The 13,376-nt window shown below is 52.4% G+C and overlaps 1 long non-coding RNA gene across 1 annotated transcript; it reads left to right on the forward strand.

Annotated features, from left to right (window-relative positions):
- Positions 1-696: 696 nt before the first annotated feature.
- LOC141568840 (uncharacterized) lies at positions 697-6,158 on the forward strand. The gene is made up of 3 exons (XR_016018080.1): positions 697-2,795; positions 3,315-3,403; positions 4,526-6,158. It is a non-coding gene; the product is annotated as an uncharacterized LOC141568840 (long non-coding RNA).
- Positions 6,159-13,376: the final 7,218 nt, after the last annotated feature.

The raw sequence follows: 13,376 nt of genomic DNA on the forward strand, positions 1-13,376 counted from the left end.
CGCCCCATGGGCCAAGGGAGCCCCTTCCCACCCCCCTCACCCCCGCCCTGCTCCTGCTGGGTGCCCACTAAACAGAGTTATCTCTCCTGCACATCTGGACAGCTGTGAGTTTGGCCCACCCCACCCCGCTGGCCAGCCCCAATGCCTCCCTCCCGGCCTCTAGGATTCTCCTGGGTCTTCCTTCGTGCACTAAGGTTTGATGGCTGGCTTCTCAGAGCTCCCACCCTTCTGGCAGGTCTTACCCAACCTCTGGATGACCCCTGTCCTGCCTCTGTCCATTCTCACTCCGGCCATGCCCCTCTGGCCCTAACCTGCACGGGCACCTTCTCTCTCCTCTCTCAGTGTCTTCCCTCAGGAGTCGCTCTTCCCCTGCAACCTTGCCCATGGGGACCTGCTCAGTGCTCACAGGGCCCAAGCAGCCCCTTCCCCTCCTTGTCCCAGACTAGGGCACCCTAGCTTCTCTCTCCCCAAGACCCTGGCTGGCTCCAAAGAGCTGGCTCCTGGGCGCTAAGATGCTGTCACTCAGTCAACTTGAAACAATGTCAGGTCAACAAAACCTTCCCCACACAGGAACTCCAAGCTCACAAAGCCCCAATGTCTGGGTACACTGGCTCCTCTGTCGGCAGCCTAGTCTAGGCCCCCCGGCCAGAGCAGCTCACATTCTTGGCCCACGCTGTGCCCCTCCCCACACCCCCCCCAACGGGGCAGTCTCTGCTCCTGGGGGTGCTGGGGCTTGTCACTTATGCCTGGGTTCTGGTTGCTAAAGAGGCAGAGACCGGAAGATGAGTTCAGATCAGCAAGAAAGAAGAGAGGTTTGAAAGCAGACAGCAAAGAGTTTTTGTGGGCATGAGTCTGGGCATGGAGAGAGGAAACTGTCCTAGCCCAGCTCTGACACTGACTGGCTGTGGGACTCTGAGCAAGTGCCTGCCCCTCTCTGGGTTTTGTTGTTCTCATCTATAAAGTGAGAGTGCCGGTTCTGCCAGCCTGGGGATTCCCTGCTTTAGACCCAAACAATAGAAACTCAGAGATGAGTACAGAGAGCCGGGCATATCCAGCAATGCCACAGCCATTTCCTGGGTCTCCACCACAGGCCTGCACTGCCGAGTCCTGGCACAGAGAAAAGGGCAGGGACGGACCCCGCAGCTGGAATCCTCTTTACGGAGGGCTTCTGTTCTAGGCACTGTGCTGGGGGCTTCCCTTAGTGATCTCACTGAATCCTTCCAGCCTCCCTATTTTATAGAGGAGGAAAGTAACACGACAGAGAGGTAAAGTGGCTTCTCAGTGACAAGAATAACCGACGGATGGACCCCAGCTCTGTGCAGGGCACTGGGCCCCGCTCTTCACACGCATTCTGCCTCGGAGCTCTCCAAGCCCCTCGGGGAACATGCCATTTGTTACTGTGATTTCCCCTCTCGCAGATGAGGACACTAAAGGCAGAGAGGTAGGCCACTCGCCCCAGGCCCCTGGGCTGGGGGAGCCAGAGCTGGGGCTCAGTGCTTCATTCCGTGTCATGCGAAGCCCTGGGCTCCCTCCTGCCATGCCAGTCAGGAGCAGAGAGGCCCTGGCCAAAGGGGGCTGGGGAATGCCTCCTGCCACTCCAGGTTGGTGCTTACTTTCCCAACGGGTGGCATCTGGCCCGGACTAGACAGCTTCCTGCGGCCTTTGGCAATGAAGGCTGTGTGACAGCCCTGCCTTTCTGCCACAGCCCAAAGGGCCCAGGTGCCTTGCCCCTCTGCCTGTCCCAGGAGCTGAGAGGCAGCTGAGTGCAGGAGGCAGTAATGGAGCACTTCTCCCGGGCCCCAGAAAGGACTGGCAGCTGGCTGGGTGGGGTTGGGGGACAACAAATGGGAACATCTGGCTTAGGAGCAGAATCTGCCCAGCCACCCCTGCAGCCCACCAGACGCCCAAGCAGCAGCAGAGCAGATTGGCATCTGGTCCTTCCCACTCATCATGTGTTCTAGGTCATTCTTTTTGCCCTAACTGGATGAGGATATTGCCCCCAATCTGCTCAACAGCATATTTTGCTTGTTTATGCTTCTCCAGGAAGAAGCGATGGCTCCTCTCACTCATTTTACTCCAGTTTGGACTTGGGTCGGTTCAGTTCCTCTGAAGGCCCCGTGTGCCTGGCTGCGCGCTGCAGAAACAAGACAAGACAGAGGCTTGCCTCCTCCTTAGCCGTAGCCCTGGGCTGGAGGGAGGTGGTCCGAAAGCCTGGCATGTGGGGGAATTGAGCGAGGCCCCAAGACGCCTTGAGAGGGTGTCCTGATTGGCCTTGCAGGGCCCCACACCCCATATCCTGTCCCCCTCCCCCTGAGAATCCCTCTTGCCACCCCTACCCCGCCATTGCCTGGCGTACTAAGGGAGGAGCCTACCAGGACCCCTCCCCAAGGTCCATAGCTGTCTTGGTCCAAGTCTGTGCTCACAGAAGTTTGGGAGCCAAGGCCCAAGGTTGGCAGGAATGCGGTGAGCCCAGGGTGGATGCCCAGGCTGGGCCTCCGGAAGCCCAGCCGGTACAGTGATTTGGTTGCACCCCCATATGATGTTATTCCAGACCACACAGCCCAGACCTCGGGTTGGGGCGGGTTGATCCAGAAGGAGACTCTATGGGCAGGGAGTGGAGTTTTCCTGAAGGGGACAAGACTTGGTCGTCTCAGATCATCCCAGGGTGCAGGACGTCCTCAGTGAGACATGAGGACTTGGCAGGGGGTCTTGGAGGGGACGCTGCTTTCTCTCTCTTGGTCTGAAGGAGAAGAGGCTGAGACTCCAGACGGGAGAGGAGGTTTCATGGCGATCAGGTGAGCTGTCCCTTGCAACGGGCGTGGCAATGAGGTGTTAGGTGGAGAAGTGTGGGCCTGTGACCACTGCATTGTAGACCCATCTCGAAATCTCACACCTGCTTTTTGGTGCTCAGTGGCAGATTCTCAGCTGCTCTCCCCAATCCCCTTGCAAAACCTTGTTGGACAGTTCCCCACGGGGAACTGAAGGGAGGGTCCGGGCTCACGTTCAGGGCAAAGTGGAGTATGGTTTGTAGTGGCAGCTAAGGTGAGTGGAGGGCCAGATGGCATGTGTGACCCACTGAAGGGAGACAGGAGTCTGGCAGATAGGACAGGGTCTGTCCAGGTGACTTGGAGGGACCCGTGGGTATTCCCTGGTGCAGACATAACTTCCTGTGCCCTCATGGATTGGGGACTCAGACCACTGGGATTTTTGCACTAAAGGGAAGTGCTCCAAGGCTGGGATATTTGGGATTAATGGAAATGCTGAACTATGTACTGCCTGGGCTGTGAGACCTTGAGCTGGCCACATCCTTTTAGGGTCTTGGTTTTCCTCTCTGGGCTGTTGTGAAGACCAAATGGATGACAGATGGGAAGGAGCTGGAGAATATAATCTGCTCTGGTCACAGGTAAGGGATTGAGTTATGAATAAGGAGAAGGAGCCATGGGGACTGAATGTCACCTGCATGTCATTCAGGGCCATGCAGTATCTATCCTCAAGGACTTCATGTCCAGTGGGGAGAACAGGGGGTAGCGCATAAGAACCAGGATGTGATCACAAGGGGTGTGAACAAAGAATGGGGGCCTGAGGGACACGTAACTTGGAAAGTGGAGAAGATATCCCCGGGTGGGGGCGGGGGGGGAGAGGTCCTCTGAGCTGAGTCTTAGAAAACTTCATGATTAGGAGAAGAGGGAGCAAGAGGTGTAAGATGCAGCACGGGTTTGGGATGCAGGACAGTCTAGGGGTGAACAGAAGTGGGGCAGTCATCTCTGCACATTATAAATGGGCCAGTCATCAGAATGGCAGGGCTGAGGGCGGATGGGGGGCGGGAGAGTAGGGGAACAGGGGGGATGGGACTGGAACTGGAAAGGCACTCAGGGATGAGCCTGTCCAGCCCTCCTCCCCTGGGATCCTGCATCCCATTACCTGCATTCCCCAACATCCTTGGCTGGGCCCTGGGGGGCATCCTGGAGGCTTCTGCTTGTCTGGGGGCAGCCAGGTCAGATTTGTGCAAAGAAAAGTCACTCTGAGCATTCTTTCAGCAGTTAGACAGGATCTCCTGAGAGCTGGGTGGTCAGGGAAGAGGGGGAGGATGGGTGAGGTTTCCTCAAATGTGGAGAGAGAAGTCAGAGGGCAGGTTCAGAGAGCTGGGAGGTCAGCCTGGCTCTCCAGAGCACTCAGAGAAGTGGGGTGTCCTGGGAGGAAGGATCTGCTGAGGGGGTTCAAGGTGGGGCTGTAAGCTCTCAGAGTTTTAACACTTCCTACTCTGAAGGTTCTGTATTCCCTGGGTTTCTGAGCCTTTACACGTGCTATTCTCTTGTCCTGAGACACCCTTCCTTTCCATATCTGCTGGACTAAAGTTTTGACGTTTAGGGCTCAGCTCTTGGCTCCCCAACTTGGTGAAGCCTCCCCTCGCCCCCATACTTCCCTAGCCCTGGCAGATTGGGATGGCTCAGGCCAAGCCCACCTGTGTCATCACCTGTGTGTACTCTACTGAGATGGTCTATGGCCCTGTCTTTCTCTTCCACAGATCCTGAACCCCGAGGACAGGGACCATGGCTCATACCCTTAAACCTGGCCGACAGCTCTGCCCATAATTGATAGTTCATGTGTGTTTGTTGACTTTGAATAGACTCAATGCAAAAATCAGTCCCTTACCTCACTGCTGCAAGCATCGATGAGACAACTAATATTTGGAAAAGGAATATGAGGGACACACATTTAATTCGAAGCATTTTCCCTAAACATAAATAAGCAAAGAAACAAACCCTGGGCTTCCTCCAGTCTTTATTCACTTGGTTCCCCACGTCCCCAAACTGAACTGCTTCCTTGATTCTTCTCTTTTCCTCGCTCCACATTCAAGCATGGCTCATTCTCTCAACTGGACCTCCATGTTCCATCCTCTTCTCTCCATCTCTACTGTCTCTCTCTAGACCCATCATTTCATTTCTCCTTCACCCCAGGAGTCTCCAACCTGGCCTCCTGGCTTCACTCAGGCCCCCTACAATGCAGATGCCACTTAGCAGGCAGAGTGAACTTCCAGAAACATAAATCAGAAGATATCATTCCCCTGTGTAAAATCTTCATGACTTCCCCACATGTGGAGCAATGCATAACTCCTGCTCTGGGCGACTCCTGCCCTCTGCTCACCCCCCTTTCAGTTCCACCAAGGCACTGGTGCCATTCCTGCCTGTCTCTCCCCACCCTACCTGGGTGCTCCTCCCCCATCTTCCCATGGCTGGCTCCTTCTCACAATTCAGGTCTCAGATCAAATATTGCCCTGAAAAACGTCTACTTTGACCACCCATTTAGAGATAACCCCCAGCCACTCTATCACTGGAAAATCAGGGTGGGCAGTGTGTGAAAGAAAATGCAAAACCTTACTGGCTTAAGCAAGACAGAAGTTTATTTCTCTTTGATGTAAAAGTCTGGAGGTAGGAGGTCCCAGGTTGGTAATGGTACTCCTTAATGTTAGGGGGACACCCCCCCCACAATACCTTCTATCTTGTGGCATCTTCAGCATGTGGCTTTCTCTTCATGGTCCGATATGGCTGCTTGAGCTTCAGCCATCACTTCTGCATTCCAGCTAACAGGAAGGAGAAAGGGGTAAAGAAAGATGTACCTCCTCTCTTTATGAATATTTCCCAGAGGTTTCTTCTGCTTACATCCCATTAGCCAGGACTTAGTCGCATGGCTACACTTAGATTCAAGAAAGCCTGGGAAATGTAGTCTTTATTCTGGGAAGTTATGTGTCCAGCGTTCAATTACACAGGAAGAAGAGGAGAATGGAAATGAGAGGACGTTCACTAATCACAGCCAGAATCACATCACCTGCTAAATTCTCTTCTTTTTCCAGCTGACAGTTTCCTATTTCATTATTTATTTATTATTATCTGTCTCCACTAGAACATAAACTCCATGAGGGCAAGTTTTTTGCTAGCATTGTCCATCACTGGATCTTTAGAGCCTAGCACAGTGGTTGGCACAAGGTAGGCTCTGAATTTTTACTGTACCAATGATTGAATGATACCCCATAATAATTATTTGAGGAATTATCATGCGGGGGACCCTGCTCGCTGCGCCATTTGTCGCGCAGGGCGGCCTGCAGGGTGTCATGCGGGGTCTCTGGTCCCACTCCCCACATAAGAACACAGGACATGGTGAGGCCAAAAAGGAACACCCACGGAGCCATAGGCAGGGGAGTCATACCACTATAGTCTCACTGGCGGCTGGGTTGGAGACACAGGAAGCAGGAGCCACACTGTTCGCAACCCTCATTGCTCCGCTTGCAGGCTCAGCCACCATCTTCTTGCTAGCCCCCATTTTCTGCTAGCGTAGCCACAGCAGTTATATTAGTGGCCAATAGCTCACTGGTTACAGCTGACAGCCAACCAGCCACAGCTGATGGCCATCCAATCACAGTTGATGGCCATTTACTACCTGAGCCAGTACCTTTCTGTATGAGGCCGAGAGCCTGGAAACTGCACTTTGGGGCTCTGTCCCCACAGGAATGAATTCTCATTCCCATTTCATAGATGGGGAAATTAAGCTATGAGAGATCAAGTAACTTGCCCAAGGTCACACAGTAGGTAGTAGAGCCAAATTTGCACCTTTGTGGCTCTAGTGCTCTTTCACGCTCTCTCCACCTCATATGCGGCTCCTCTGACCTCTCAGCTCCTCCCTGGATCAGATTAGAAGCCAGAAACCCATCACCTGGAATCTGTTAGTACCATTTCCCTGGGAAATTCCATCTCAAGTTCTCACGTATGTCACGCCGTTAGTCTATAACGGTGTCGTGCAGGGCGTCCAGCGGGGTCTCTGCTCCCACTCCCCACACAAGAACACAGGATATGGTGAGGCCAAAAAGGAACACCCACGGAGCCATAGGTAGGGGAGTCATACCACTATATTCTCTCTGGCGGCACTATACTCTCACTGGAGGCTGGATCCACACTGTCTGCAAACCGCCATCCACACTCGCCAGCCCAGCCGCCATCTTCTTGCTAGCCCCATCCTTCTTCTCTTTCTCTTTCTCTTCTCTTCCTTCTCTCCGTAGCCACAGCAGTTATATTGTGGCCAATGGCTCACTGGTTACAGCTGACGGCCAACTAGCCACAGCTGATGGCCATGCAATCACAGTTGGCCATTTACTACCTGAGCCAGCACCTGTCTATGTGAGGCCGAGAGCCTGGAAACTACTTTCTGGGGCTCTGCCCCCACAAACGGGATCAACATAAGAAATGGTTGTTGGGGGACAAGTTTCTGTTACCTTTCTGCAAATCACTAGGCAACACAGATGTAACACAGAATACATGAAATAAATTCCTCCTAGAATTAAGCGCTAAGCTGAAATCTGGAGCTTCAAATGAACTGATAGGTTTCTTTGTTTCAGATGAGGGAGGTCTACCTAACTCATCAAGTTTTCCTTTTTACTTTGGGTACCAGGAAAGAGTTTCAATTAAGCGCCCAGAGGCAGCCCCAAACTTGAAGTGCTGTAGTGGACGGAATGTGTGTAATTGGGAACCAGGGAGCCCAGACTTGAGTCCCAGCCAATGCTCTGAACCTTAGACCCAAGGTCGTAAACATAGTATCCTTCCCTTCCAGGGCTGGTAGAAGAATTAAATGAGCTAAAACACGGACAAGCTCTCCACTAATGACTAGATGATGACGAGATGGTCAGTCCTTATCACATACAATAACGGAATACTCAGCTACCCAAGGCTAAGCTGTGGCTTCTCAGGCCCCAGGAATTCTCTAGTAAGTGAGTACAGTGGTCGGGGAATAATTCAAGGCAAAGGCATCTTGAAGAACAGATGGAATCCTCTGGTGTAGAATATGTGACAGTGTTATCCCTGTCTCCTGCAGTGCTAACCCTCGAGGTCACCTCCATTTTTCAACCCAGCCTGCCCTGCCCCCATCTCCTCATCCTTTTGGGAACTATCTCATCCATCATTAATCTTGCTGTCTAGCCACTGCTGTTCCCGGAGAGCGTGAAGCACAGCCCACGGGTAGAGAGAGCAGCTCTAGGATGGCTCACAAGTCTCCAGAGACTTCAGGGCTTCAAAATGAGGAAGAGTCTAATCCTGGAGGGAGCCCCAGCCCAGGGCGGAAGGCTGAAATCTAAGCCTCATCTCTTCTCCATTAATTAGCAACCTCTGACCCTCTCCTTCCTCAGCCATACAAAAAGACCACCGCAATAAGCTAAATTGTCTTCACTTACAGACTCTTCTTGGTTAATCCTGACAATACTTGCAGAAAAGGAGACACAGAGAGGTGATGTAACATTCCAGAGGTCAAGCAGCTTGTAAGCTGGATTCTCAATCAAGCAGCCAGGGTACAACGCTTGGGAAGGGGGCAGGGAGGGAAAACCCTCAGGGAAATGTCTCTTCCTGGTCAGTGACAATTGGAGGTCAAACTGGCCAGAGTGAGCCAGGCACACATGGGGCTCTGGTCAGGCACGGCTGCAACAAACCGGAAAACTGCAGCCCACTAGGCTGCCAGAAGCCTGGGGCTTGAGATGGACAGGTAGGAACGGCCTCCTCGTTCCTGACCAGGACCCACTACACTGGAGCCCGAGGCTGACCACCCCCAGCTCCACCCACCTCGGGCCCAGGTGGCCCTGGATGTAGGCCTGCGTGGGGAGCTCTCCACCTGGAAGGACCTGCTAGAAAGACAGAGAACCTGTGAGGGTGTGGAGGTGAACCTGGTAGGTGGAACTGCACAGGAAGAGGACCCACACCTGCGGGTCTCTGTGTGTGGGCAGGACCGGTGGAGAGGGGTCCCGTGACCCACTGCTGGTAGGGCACGTAGGGGGCAACAGTTGTGTGCCAAGAGCCCACTGACTCTGCACTCCCTACGCCACCCCAGGTGCTCCTGGCAGGCTGCCTCAGGGCAAAGTCCAAATCCCTCCTTCAGACCTGGTTTCTGCCCACCCCTTGACCCCTCGTCCTGGCCTCTGGGCTTGTGAATTTGATCCCAGGCCCTGCTCTACTGGTCCTAGTGTCCGTGCTCTCCCTTCACCTGGGTAAAGGTTTAAAGTTGAGCTCAGTCCCTTCTCTACTCCAGCCACCTCCCCTTTTGTTGACTTGCCATCCAACATGGATTGCAATGCTCCTCTCCTCTCCAGGCCCTCCTGTGGGGACCCCCACCACTGTATTCCTCCCTTCCTGAGGGTCCCTCTGTGACACAGTCACCCTCTGCTTTCAGGGTGGGCCTGCACCCAATAGGAGCTCAGAATGAAGTGTGGCAGGGGCTGACCTTGGATTATCCAGGCTGTCAACTCCCCACTGGGAAGCTGGATCTGTCTCTCCTGCCTCACTTCCAGGCCTGACTTTTTGAAATAATTTTGAACCAAGGAGCAGCCTCTTTTGCTGGGGACTCTGGGTGGGGGTGAGCCCAGGCAGTATCCCTCTGGGCTCAGAGGACCCCTGTGTCTAGAAGGGAGCACTCTAGCCTCCCTGGGCAACACACTGTGTGAGAGGAACCCCAGCATTAAAGAGGGGTCTCCCCCAGCCACCCTCTCCTGTGCACTTTATTTAAAAACAACCAAGTTCTGATAAAATATGTCTGACTGCAGCTGTGATTCCACATCAAACCTTAACAGTAATACAACTGACACTTGAACAACACAGAGGTTAGGGGCACTGACCCCCACACAGTCAGAAATCCTTGTATAACTTTTGGCTCCCCAAAACTTAACTACAGGTGTCCCTCGGTATCCACAGAGATGGGTTCTAGGACCCACACAGATACCAAAATGTGCAGAAGCTGAAGTCCCTTATATAAAATGTGTTAGAACAATGCACACAGTCAGCCCTCTGCAGCCTCGGATTCCCGCCAGAAGATCCAAAATACTGTGGTCGACGGTTGATTGAATCTGCAGATGTGAAACCCAGGGATAAGGAGAACTGACTATATTGACAAAAATCCCTGTATAAGTGTATCCACGTCCTTCAAACCCATGTTGCTCAAGGGTCAACTATAATTGACTGGAGCACCACACTCCACGGGCTAGGCCTGGGGCGGGTGAGGAAAGGGGGGAAGGAGAGGGTGGAGGTGAGGGTCAAGAGAATTTGTGCCTGACGTGTCTGTGAGGCAAGAGGGCCGCTGGTGCGCCTGAGGGGCAGAGGAAGGATTGGGGTGATCTGCTTCCCTCTTCCGTCTGTCTTGCCCCTCGTTTGTCTCTCACATGTGTTCCCTGGACTCTCTCTATGTCTGACCCACCCCTCCTCAGGGCAGGTAACTCTCCCTGTAAGTTGGGACCTCCCCTCCCAGGCTATGAGGGCCCCTTCTGTCTACATCCCTCCTGGAAGAGGGGACAGATGGTTCCTCCACAAAAGGGCCAGACCTGACTGGAGAGACAGCCCCTCCCTCGGGGAACAACTCTCTCCCTTCTTGGTCCCTCCTATCTGCTGAGCCAGATGTTTGGGGCCTCTGCCTAACAGCTGATGTCAGGGTCTGTCTCAGGGCCTGGGACTATGGGTGTGTCCCCCACTGTGTGTGTGTGTGTGTGTGTCGGGGAGAGTTGTGGTTAAGCCAATGGTTTTGGAGTCAAACCAACTGGGTCTGGCCTCTTACTAGCTGTGTGACCTTGAGTAAGTTCCCTGATGATTTTAAAGTCGCAGATTCTTCATCCATAACAACTAGCCTCCCAGAGAGTTTGCACGGGTAGAATGAGATATTGTACAAGAAGCTCTTAACATGCTCCAAGCACACAGTAAAGTTTGGTAAATAGTAGCTATTGTTACAGTTAGGAGAAAGCCCCAACCAGCACGGTGGTCTCTTGAGGGAGCCCTCTCTCTCTATGCCGGACCCTAGGTCTGAAGCTCCTAGCAAGTGGGGGTAGGAGTCCCCAAAGGCCTGGCTGATGGGGAAGGGAAGGATCAAGGCCTCTGGGACCCCAAACCCCTGACCCTAGCTTCTCCTCCTTCATGGACTGTCCCAATTGAGGCACCTTGAGCTGCCCACCCCCAATCCCAGCAGGAAAGTTGAGCTCTGAGGAGACCTCTATTCCTCCCATGTGCCTCTGTCTCCCCGAGGAGGAGGCCAACCAGACTCCAGCAGGCTCAGCTCAGTAACTCAGCTGTCCCTCCAGGAGCCTGGGAGAGGGCAGGGAGCTCCCAAGTCCTCCAAACTCCTCTCTCTCTCTCTCTCTCTCTCTCTCTCTCTCTCTCTCTCTTTCTCTCTCTCTCTCTCTCTTTCTCACCAAAAAGGATTGATTTAGGGAAAGAGAAAGGGTCACAATCCTGTGCAAGCAGACATAGCAAGCCACGTACACACTCTCCCTCCTTGTTTCTTTTTGAATAGCTCTTGGTTCAGCCAATCAGGACCTGGAGCCTCAGCCCTGCCCCAGCACTGGTTAATTTCAACTGGAGCCTGGCCAGTGGTGCAGAAGGGGACCGGGGTGGGGTGGGGAGTAGGGAGCAGTTTCTAAGGCCTCAGGCCCCTATCTCAGGATCCAGTGCTGTCAGCTGGGAGACTTGAGAAGGGACGACATCTCTTGCCTTGGAGAAAAAAATACTGGGTCTGATATCTTTTGGCTAACTGGAGGAAGTGGGGTTTCCTAAGGCTCAGCTTTGAGAAGATGGGCAAGTTTGTTCATTTATTCATCCAAGGAGTAGGTCCACGGCGTTCGTTTTGCATCTACTAATGTGTCAGGCACGGTGCTAGGTTCTTGGGGGATGGAGAAGGCTGAAACGCAGCTCGAAGGGCCTGGGAGCCTCCTAGTCTGGGGGAGAGTAAACAGTCCAGTCGAGGGCCTGTGCCAAGAAAGGCAGCAGCCCCAGAGCACATAGGAGCCTCCTGAGCACCAAGTCACTTGGTGGGTCCTGCTGTCCCTTCTCCATCTTAGATGGGAAGGCCTGGAGCGCAGATGCCGGGAGGCACTGCCAGTACCTGCAATATATAGGTGTCCCCCTCCTCTGCCTCATCTGCCCAGCAGACCCCAAACCTTTCATGACCCCATCATGAGTGTGTGTGCTCTCACGCCTGGGACTCTGCTGGAAGACATTGCTCTGACCACATGTGGCACTTTGGGAAATAAGTGCACTTATTTCTAAATGGAAATAACTCCACTCAAAGGAAATAAGATTCCCAGGATGATCGTGGCTTCCATGTTCAGGGGGAGCAAGAAAACTTTCAAGGGTGTGAGGGGCACTGCTGAGCAGGACAGTCTGAGCATCAGGAAGAGAAAGATAATCAGGCTAAGCTGAAACAAGCCAGGTGTGAAAAGCAACAGGGCAACACAGCAGGACGTCCTGATGGTCCATGGTGCTTCTGACTGTGGACAGGCCTCTGAGTGAGAAGTGGCCATCCTTGTGCCCAAGGGGGCAGAAAATGAAGGCAAAAAAATGAGCAAGGACACAAGAAATCCCTTTACAGGGTGGCTTAAAGTTCCCTCCTCATTTTGTTCTTTAAAGACAGAGTTTAGATGACAGAAAATGAAGCATTGCAAAGAAGCCTCAGTTTGCCTAGTAACTAGACATCATATGTTTGAAAATAATTTTATTTGTGTATGTTTTACCAATTATCTAAGGTGTTTAAAGTGTTCGGAAAAATTATCTATGTATTAATTACAGTGTGTAATTGTAGTAGACTCTTCATGGCCCAGGTAACCGAGTTCAACACTTACCAACTGTGTGACCTTGGGCAAGTTACTTCATCTCTCTGGGCTTCAGTCTCCTCAGATGAAAAATAGGAAGCAGGTGATAACAATAGTAGCTTCCTCTTGGGGTGGTTGTGACGATTAGTGAAGTAATGCATGTAAGGCACGTCAACCAGTGCCTGGCGCAGAGTAAATGCCATATTGACTGTTACTTATTTTTATTGTTATTGTTTTGGTAATTCACATTTTAAATGTTTGGAGAAATTTAATTTGTCAAATTGTTAAGTGTTAACTTTTATTTTGGTAAATATTATTGAGAGGTTGATTGTTTAAAGTAATACCAATCATACAATAGATTCAGAAAGTTAATAAACTGGGTATGAAACCAAGCTCAGGGAGTAGTAGAGGATTTCTCTTCGTTAGGAAATGCCCCTGGACTTTGAAAAATGTAATAAAAAACCTCCAGCCCCAACGCCTGTAATTTTGTTTGTAGTGACACCACCCGTCCTCCAGGGGGCTCAGGCTGTTTAGTGTGACTCCTTACCACTCTTGAGCGCTCTGTTCCCACCCCAACAGGTACACACCATTTCCGATCTTCCTCTCTGTCTTCCCCCAAATCTCTCCCTCTCCCTAGACTGGCTCCTTCCCCACAGCCCTGAGCTCAAGCCTATCCCGTTAAAATAACCAATCTTCCCTTGACCTTCCTGTTCCTCTCTTCTTCACAGCTCAATTCCTCAGTCCTCTTCCTTACCTCTCATTTCCTCCTCTGCTCAAGACA

Source organism: Rhinolophus sinicus, chromosome 12 (genome assembly GCF_057876585.1).
Source record: "Rhinolophus sinicus isolate RSI-liver-muscle chromosome 12, RSI-T2T, whole genome shotgun sequence".
Taxonomy (NCBI): Eukaryota; Metazoa; Chordata; class Mammalia; order Chiroptera; family Rhinolophidae; genus Rhinolophus; species Rhinolophus sinicus.